The 8,778-nt window shown below is 42.2% G+C and overlaps 1 long non-coding RNA gene across 1 annotated transcript in view; it reads left to right on the forward strand.

Annotated features, from left to right (window-relative positions):
- Positions 1–5,012, forward strand: part of LOC147752994 (uncharacterized) — a 7,534-nt gene extending 2,522 nt beyond the window's left edge. The window contains exons 3-4 of the long non-coding RNA XR_015312540.1: positions 3,169–3,818; positions 4,559–5,012. This is a non-coding gene — a long non-coding RNA (uncharacterized LOC147752994). The remainder of the gene's footprint in view (positions 1–3,168; positions 3,819–4,558) is intronic.
- The last annotated feature ends 3,766 nt before the right edge of the window (positions 5,013–8,778 follow it).

Consider the following 8,778-nt stretch of genomic DNA (forward strand, 5'->3'; position numbering starts at 1 on the left):
TCACAAAAACAAAACGTTTGTGACAAGACGGTCTTTAAATCACCATGGTGTTAAGTAAAATTTGCTTTGTTTATATTTCGCAAGGTTGCGAAAAGCTGAGAAGGATCTATCAGGTACCCCCCGAGCTTAGGCTTACAGGCAATAATAGACGTAAGTTTGAACATTTAGACGTCTTTTAGGGTAAACAAAGTAGTAGTGATTTAAAATCATACTAACTTCTCAAGAGCAAGTTTTTTCTTAATTCCATTTTAACCTTCAACTATTCATATCTATGAATGTTTGCTCATTCTATCTACAGGCATAACAATCAAACTCCAAGATGACATTCAATTAAACTGTTCGGCGCAATTTTGAAGATAAAGGCATATGCAAAGTTCTGCGACTTGAGCATGATTTAAATCTCTATTTTCCCAACTATGGTACGTTCTGTATCGGTTTTTCGAAATAATCATACATAATACATAATACTGCCGGCAAAACCAAGCAGTGAAAGGGACACATTATGTTGTTTTCTGCCTTTTTAAAACCAACAGCGTGATCGAGTTTGTATCTTCGAATATGCCTCGTGCAAAGAACTCCTGTTTCCTCTAAGCGTATGCCAGCTACATGTCTCATTAATAAAAATTTTAAAGTTCTGCCACTTGACCTTCATTCCTGTGAACTACTGACACGTATTAAAAAAAAACATAGGCAGAAACCAGCTTTTGAGTGGGCAAGGAGTTGTTGTCGGGTGCAGAAAAAGGTCGCTTAGTATCTCCAATGCAGTAACACCAACTGGGTCGGCAGCTGATTGCATTCCGACTGCGTGACGTCTCAATGGGTGATCTACAGAACGCATACATAACTAGTAGGTAGATTTTCATATGTGGAACATACCAAAGCAATACAGAAAGCCTTCTGTTCGCCTTTGTCAAAACTAGCCACATCTGTGCGGTAATGCCGCAGGCAGCGTTAGCTATCGGTCAAGAAAATCTATCGAGCGCGGTTATAGTTTGAAATAGGCAACTAAGTTAGTTAGATCGGACTTTATTCGGACCAAGAATTGGCTAGCTGTAAACACACATTTTTAGCAATGTTTCTTAACACGAATCACGATCTTGAGCCGTCTCAGGCCCTTTTATTTCTGTTCACGTTCCGTTACTCCGTGTGGCAGCACTTGCTGAGCTTCTCGAAGGGCCTCCTACATTTTCACAATACTTTTTCCCGTTTTCTATTCTTCTATGGTGGCACTTCCCTCAACATTTCACGGTTGGCTACCGAGCGTTTCCTGTCACGCTTTCAGCTCTTGCCCACCGTGTTGGTCCAGATCCTCATACAGACAGAAACACATTTCCATCACCATCGCGACCGCTACATGCAGAGACACTGCAACTGCAAGGGCGAAAACCAAACACCCATCAGGTCTTGAACAAAGAGAACAACAGTGGAGCACTTCAATGCGGACGTCTCTAGTGACAACTACAGGAAGCAGCTGCAGGAACAACACCAGTGCCAGCTAGAAATACAACTACAAGTTGCTTTTGCATCTGTGTTCGCAACTCCGACTTCACCGTAATTTCTAAGCACTAAAATAACCCCTTCGACGCCGTCTTCGAATGAGTGAGCAAATGACTGTCCAGCAAGACGTTTTTTTCCGGTAACGTCTGATTCCATAGACCCTACCTACTCGTGGCAGCGAACTTTTTCCCGGTAGGGTATTTCCACACAACCTGCTTCTCTTTTATTGTCTCTCTCGTTCTTTCGCTGACTCTTTTCTTGTATTCAGTCCGCCGATAGATGACGACGACGCCTCCGGCACCGTTCCGCCCCAGTAACAGGGGCAAGGAGAACAAGATCAGTATGCCGACTAAGGAGACAACCTAGGGCATCTATAGCGACCGGCCGACACTCAGGTTTCTGTAGCCAGCAAGCGCGCACCATAACGAAGCCCACCAGGAAACGAACGATGTCGTGACGTCTGGATGAGGCCGGTCACCGAATTGCGTGTGCACAGGGACGAAAAAAAAAAGGGCCAAAGCCTAACAGGTGCATCCACCGCCATTAGCTGGGGCTGCGAGACCGCAGTTTGTAAGAAGTTGGCGAGGTGAACAAAAAGGAACGTAAGGAAACCGTCAGTGTTTTGTTTCTCTGCTTGTCATTCTGATCGCTGTAACAAAAAGTACGCGATTTCTAGTGAACGCTGTAGAATCATTTGGAATATGAAGTAAAACGCGTATATATATATATGCCGAAGCTGAATTTGCATCGCATAAGCATGACGTTCTTTCCCCTAAGTTATTTGAAGTAGAAGGGAATGGCGTTGTAGTACTGCTATTAACTCCCAAAGATTGGCCCAGCACTGCTAAGTCTGCTTGTTGGGTTCAAGAGATGTGCGGATTACTGCAGTGCCATGGAGCGCCGTGTAGAGGATAATAATTGGCACAAGGTACATTATCGCAGCCGACATGATATAAAGCAATACGACATGGTGATTTTAAATATTGTAGAGCGCGTAGATAAAGTTAAAGATGTATACATAAAATGCATTATAAAGTTCGCATCAACCAAGAAGGAAAATCACATGTGTACATGTGAGTGTTGCATAGTTTAATGTAACAACAAGCATCGTAACAAATGTCATATCTAATAACAGAATAAATCAGCGTCACAACAACGAGTAGAGAATATTAAACAGAATATGGAGAGAACCAAATAAATGTTTCTCGGTGGTTGTCCTTACTTAACATCAGAAGCCTGTTGACTTTGTGACATGCTCTGTGGAAGGCATGATATATGTACGCATTGGCGGAAGGGACCTCAACCACTTGCCCTATAAATTTTGTACGAACAAATTTTAGACGTTTAGACTTATGTGCTTTATTTTGACATTAATCAGTTGTTGTAGAACCGGGCTTCAATGGCTGCCCATATGGCAAATATTGTGACAGATCGCCTTTATGATGTGTTTCATTGCCATTTTGTACCTAATATACAGCACGCGTCCTTTCAAGACTGCAGAATTTCTTTTTCGAGGTTACTTGTGTCGTTCTATTTAATTCACAAATATAACGAATTAACTACATTTCAGACTACAAATAAACCGAAATGTAGTTACATACCTACATTAAGTTCCTTAACCATTATCTACATCAATATCATTTTGATTCATCATCGACGCTCTTGTTACAGTGGAAGCTCGGGACGACAATGACCACCGAAGAGTAAAAAGCAAAAGCAACGCAGGAATGGCACTCTAGACCGAGATAGTCCATGCAACGCTTACGTTTGCCTGGCCTGAAGGATTGGCTGTTCTTCCCTACAATTAGGTGAGGTAAGCAGTAGAACTAGCGATGGGACAAAGGAGACGACCTAGGTGAACCTAACTACCTCAGTGGTTCGTGACTAACACAAGATGCAGATGAAGGCAGAGGTAACACGCACTTCCGGGCGACCCTTGGTGACCAGCCTAACCACCACGGCTATTCATTACTGTTGCAAATCCACCATTCGCTCTTCACTGACTCGTTGGGTCCTCACGCTGTTAACCAGGTCGTATCCGATAGAATGCACTTGTAATGGTGCTTCCTCGCCGATATCAACCCCCCTTTGTGGAAGGGGGAACGTCGACAAGGCAGCGTCAACCGCCAACAAGTAGCCAGCAGCGACAGGATTGAAGCGAGGAAGTAATTTGGAATGCCCCTGTTCGCGAATCGGCGAGTCTGTGAACGGCCGAAAAGGTCCACTGAAACTGAGCCCTGACCGCAGATCGTAGCCACTAAACGAAACGGAAATTCAGCAGCATTTGCGGGTAGTCGAAGAGCTGCTGCTAACAACAAGAGGTACGACGATGGAGAATAGTGGAGGTAGACGATGGACTAATGGCAAATAGCGGTAATACCAGAGTTGTGATGTGCAAACATAAATTAGGACTTCCGTTGAGCATCGATAAAAGGACGTGAAAGTCGAGAGTTTTCATAAGTATCCAGTAGTCGAAGCAATACGTATAAAGTAGGAGGAAAAGCATTAAAGCGGTGTTTAAGATAAGTCACTGAAGATTAGGCAGACTCAAAGGCAAAATGTATTCCTTTTTATATGTTACCATTTTATATGTTACCGTAATTTATATGTTAACCAAGGAAAGTTTTAATAATTGGTCCTTTTAGCTCTGCAATATGTGCGCTGCACTCTCATTAGACAAAGTAAAATGTTCAGAAAATGATTAGACACAAAAGGATAGCATATGCCTTAAGGGTCATATGAAATACTCACAACTCTCTATAAATATCCATTCTTGGGGGAAAATACTATATTACAGGAGGACTAAGTGAAGGTATTAGAAAATACACGTTGGTACTTTTATTAGCACAAACTTAGCTTCTGCCTACAAAAGGCGATGGAGTTAAGAAAACGTTCATGTCTATTGTTGTTTTCGTTTGAGACGCCTCCGCCGGGCTGGCATTTTGTCACCTGATCGGTACCGCGCAACGCGTCTAAATAGAGCCTGCTCCTTTGACAATTTTATTGCTACTTCGGCCCTCATCTACCTCTTTCCTTTAACAGTTGAACTGCTTCTTGATAGGCAATTGCTGCTGAAGGGCATAGAAGACGGGTTGAGAGTGTGAATGGAAGCACCGACGTCAGTCGTGGAAGTCATCACTGGACCTGCCTGCACTGCCGTGGTATTCAAAGTTAATACGCATACGAGTACAATGTACGATACCGCACTTTTATTGTGATACATGAGCGTAAGACCGTGCATATTCTCGAAGGCCTAACGACCAGCGGAGCTTCCAATTTCTTGCAGACTCCACACGAATCAGTATTAATATGATCAATCATATAGCGAATTTGAACATTAATTGAAGTACTGAATTCGCTCAATTCATTGCGTATGAATAAAACTAACTGAGACCCTTTTCTGTGACTATAAGACAGGTATCGCTTTCTACTACACAATGGACTACACTAGTCCGCGTTCTATATAATACTTCAGAAATTCTAATTCGTTTAAATGTTGAACACGAAGTTACATCTGGCCCGTAACACGATCGACGTGCCTTTATCAACGCATGACTTGTCTGCACAGGATAAATACGCAATGTTTATTAAAAAAAATTGATACATGTTTCACAGTGTGCCGACATGTACTACTACCCTTGCAATCTATGGTACTTCGTTTTAATAGAGAGCCATCGAAACCGTTATACATCCGCGCAATGTATCTAGCTGTCCGTATATAGCTTTCTTCATTTGATTTACCACGTCTGAACATCACATTTAGTAAAGTACCATGCGAATCTAGACCGCCAAAGCGTACATGAGGAATAAGGGCAATCACTGTGAACCTGTCAATGAAACATTTTAGACTGAATATTCAGTAGTTAGATCATCCACGCGTGGTGCAGTTTGTGTATCGATCGGCGTTGGTACCTATATTAATATGTAAACACGTTCGCTCATCTGGTGTTTCCGTAAAGTGTCCTTTGTTGACGTAGCTTTCCATGTCCTATTATTAACAATAAGCTCAAACTCGGATAAGCACTAGCAAAAAAATGCTCACAGGCTATATATCACAATGAGGTCCTTCTGCATAAGTAGCGAGATCGTGACGGTGACGCGGACAACGACTTCATCCTCTTTGCCCTAAAAATCTATTCTCATAGATGACGACCTAAAACTACTGCATGCGTAGGTAATCTAGGCATACGTTAGAGGGAGTTATCATCTGTCAACCTTATTAGTGGTAATAGTAGACTAAAAACATCGTAATATTGCTGTAAAAATACGTAAAATTTTTACGTCGATGACCCACTTTTCCCGCTGTTTCTATTAGGACCTGACGAACCAGCATTAGGCGAAAGTACTATGAAGCTACTCGAAATTTTCGGATTAGTCATTCGTGGACGAGCTGCACATGGAAACCTGTTTATGTTCCTCAGTGGAAACATGTCAAAAGTACCAACAGCGTGTAACGAGCGCAAGAGCATAAGCAGCAACGTCCATTTCAGCAGCCACACGCACTGCCTATAACCACTATAAAGTTTTTAAAGGTGCCACGCATTCCGTCAAAATATTCATCAGACTCGGGGTAAAGGAAACTCTCATTTTTGAGCATACAAGACCAGCATTTCGGTTCATTTATATTCCTCACTATTACAAAAAAATGAGTCATACAAAATCATTCTAACTGAGTGACTTTCGCTATCAATAAAAAGCGTATATTTTTTCTCTAAGATAGTAGACTAGACTACATGGCCATGCGTGACCTACTCCGTCAACCATAGAGACAGCAGATTTGTCCGTCTTTTTTACGGGAAATGTCTGGTCTATTTATTTTGATGAAACCGGAGAAAGTAAAAAGCCATACCAGCTGAATGAATTCAATATTTAAAACTTTACTGGGATAGGGTCACTATACCTACGCAGGCCATGGACAGATATCATGCCAAAAGAAAAACGTTTGTCATTAAGCAACATACTCAAAAAAACACACTAAAAAATTAATTGTTAACCAAATATTTATCATAATGCCGAAGCAGATTCGCTTTGCAAATGCGGTTGATTTATTTCCTTTCTAAGTATTATATACTAGTAAACATTTACAATTTTGTCCGTTCTTCAGTCAAACTCAATGTTGGATTGACTCAGGCGAGCCGCAGCTACGGCTTAATTTGCTGAGCCATACCCTCTACTTTTAACGTGGGCTGCCCTTCTCAAACAGTTTTTAGATACGGCATCCACCAGATGCTCGCCCACGATCATTTGCGGCACCTTATGTCATTACAGAAATGACGCTGCGTGCATGTATTATACAGTAGCATCTTGGGCTCGAAACCTCGTTCCACAGGAGCGTTTCGCATAACAGAACACAGTAAAAAAACTCGTCCGTGTTCAACCTATGAGTCTGTTCGTTTAGTTTACCTAGTTTCCACTATCCATGCGTACCTCTGTGATATGCCACTATGAAGAGAATGTACCGTAAGTAAGCCCATGCCTACACTAAGGCTATGACCGACTCGAGCCCTCAGTAGATAGGCCACGTCCACTGTATGTCATGCACTATGTAGTTAGTGGAAGGAATTGCATAATACACAATTCGGAGACGTTCGTTAGTCTAGGACAAAGGAGCAGAGAAATTGAAAGGAATACAGAAAGGACAAAATTGACAGCGGACGCTGGAGTAAACAACAGCAACATCGGCCAGTGCAACTTCCCCGATATTTGTTGCTTTTACTGCTGTCATCGATGTGATGACTGTTGTTATTGAATACGCTGATAGTGCCGACGTCACTATTTTTCCGTGTCGGCGAAAAAAGACGGCACGAGGTAAATATATCGTACAAGAAAGTTATGTTTTCACGAAGGTTAGATTAAGTAATAATAGTAATCTGAAAAAGGAGAAACCAGTTCCGTTAATCAAAAGTGGACCAATAGTTCGGTAAAACGTAACTTCGAGGTTGTGGAAATATTGTTGTTTAGAAACTGTAATTGCTTTAAGAATGAAATTTTTCTTTAGAAATTGGCTTGCACACTAAGAAAATGTATGGTTTTTTCCAAAAAATATGTCTGGGACCTACTGGTTATATAATCTGATAGGATAATCGATGTTGTATGAGGTTCGTATGACGACAAGGACACTTGTCTATTTACAGCTCATAGTCTTTCTCTGCTAGATTCTGCCTGCTCTAACCTAATCACAGCACAATGCTATAAGCGCGCTATCTTTGCTATTCGTTGTTGTCAGCCTTGATATGGAGCCGGTTAACTCAACTAAAACGGCATTCGTCGACAGACAAGGATGACTTTTCAGGCCTTCGCAGAAATTCCTTTTCAGCGTCAATTCGTGAGGGTATGCTGGTGTTAAGCCCGTGTGCACGTAAAGCTTAATGGAACCCCTATACTCTCACCCTTAGTTAGGTTTGCTCCTTTGTAAAAAACGTGCCAACCGTTGCATACACTAGTACTCCCCTCCCCCCTGTGTTGACGAGCTCCACCACTGTTTGCCTACTGAAGCTTGCTATGCCGATGGTGTTGTATGCCCTTCTATTTGGATCTTGCTGCCAACAGCATTTGTACGGGGCTGGATGCTGAACATCACGCAGACTAGACGATGGCCCTCTGGGACTATCTTGGGGACTGATGGATCGACTCTTTTCTGGGGACGTCAATTGGCCCGCTAGCGTTGGTGTTACCGATCCGATTGCCAACTTCGAAGGCGGCAACACTGGGAACACTGGGGACAGTGTTTCTCTTAATGGCAACCCAAAACCAGCTAACCTCTTTGCCAGCTAGTGTTCATCCCAGGCAAACTACTCCAGTCAGAGGGCATCTCACAGACACCCTAGGCCAAGCTGCCGAGGATTCCCCGCCGAGCTTCCATGACAAACATGTACTGCGTGTAGAGCGGGCGCATTGTTACCGTTAGTAGGCCACTTTCTTCTTTATTTAGTCACTATAAAAAAAAAAAAAACTTTGACACAAGACCATGATAACTTGGGCGTCTACTAGATGCACTATCCACAGCAACCGGTTGTTCGGGGGCTAAGGTCTTTAGCTTGGCTTTTACGTCTGTAATCTCATGGCATGTTAGTACTCTGTGGTAGTGTCGTATACATTTCGTTATACAAAATATTTGGTATTGGTAGAAACCAAATGAACTTATTGCATTTATACGGCTTTAATATATTACACGGTGCAATATAGAGCTAATTTAGCTGAGACTAAAAATAGAATACCTGTAGGCCTCTATACCTTCATATACGTGAGATAATTCAGTACTGAATAAATCTAAATCTCTTG

This window comes from Varroa jacobsoni, unplaced genomic scaffold, assembly GCF_002532875.2.
Source record: "Varroa jacobsoni isolate VJ856 unplaced genomic scaffold, vjacob_1.0 scaffold_817, whole genome shotgun sequence".
Taxonomy (NCBI): Eukaryota; Metazoa; Arthropoda; class Arachnida; order Mesostigmata; family Varroidae; genus Varroa; species Varroa jacobsoni.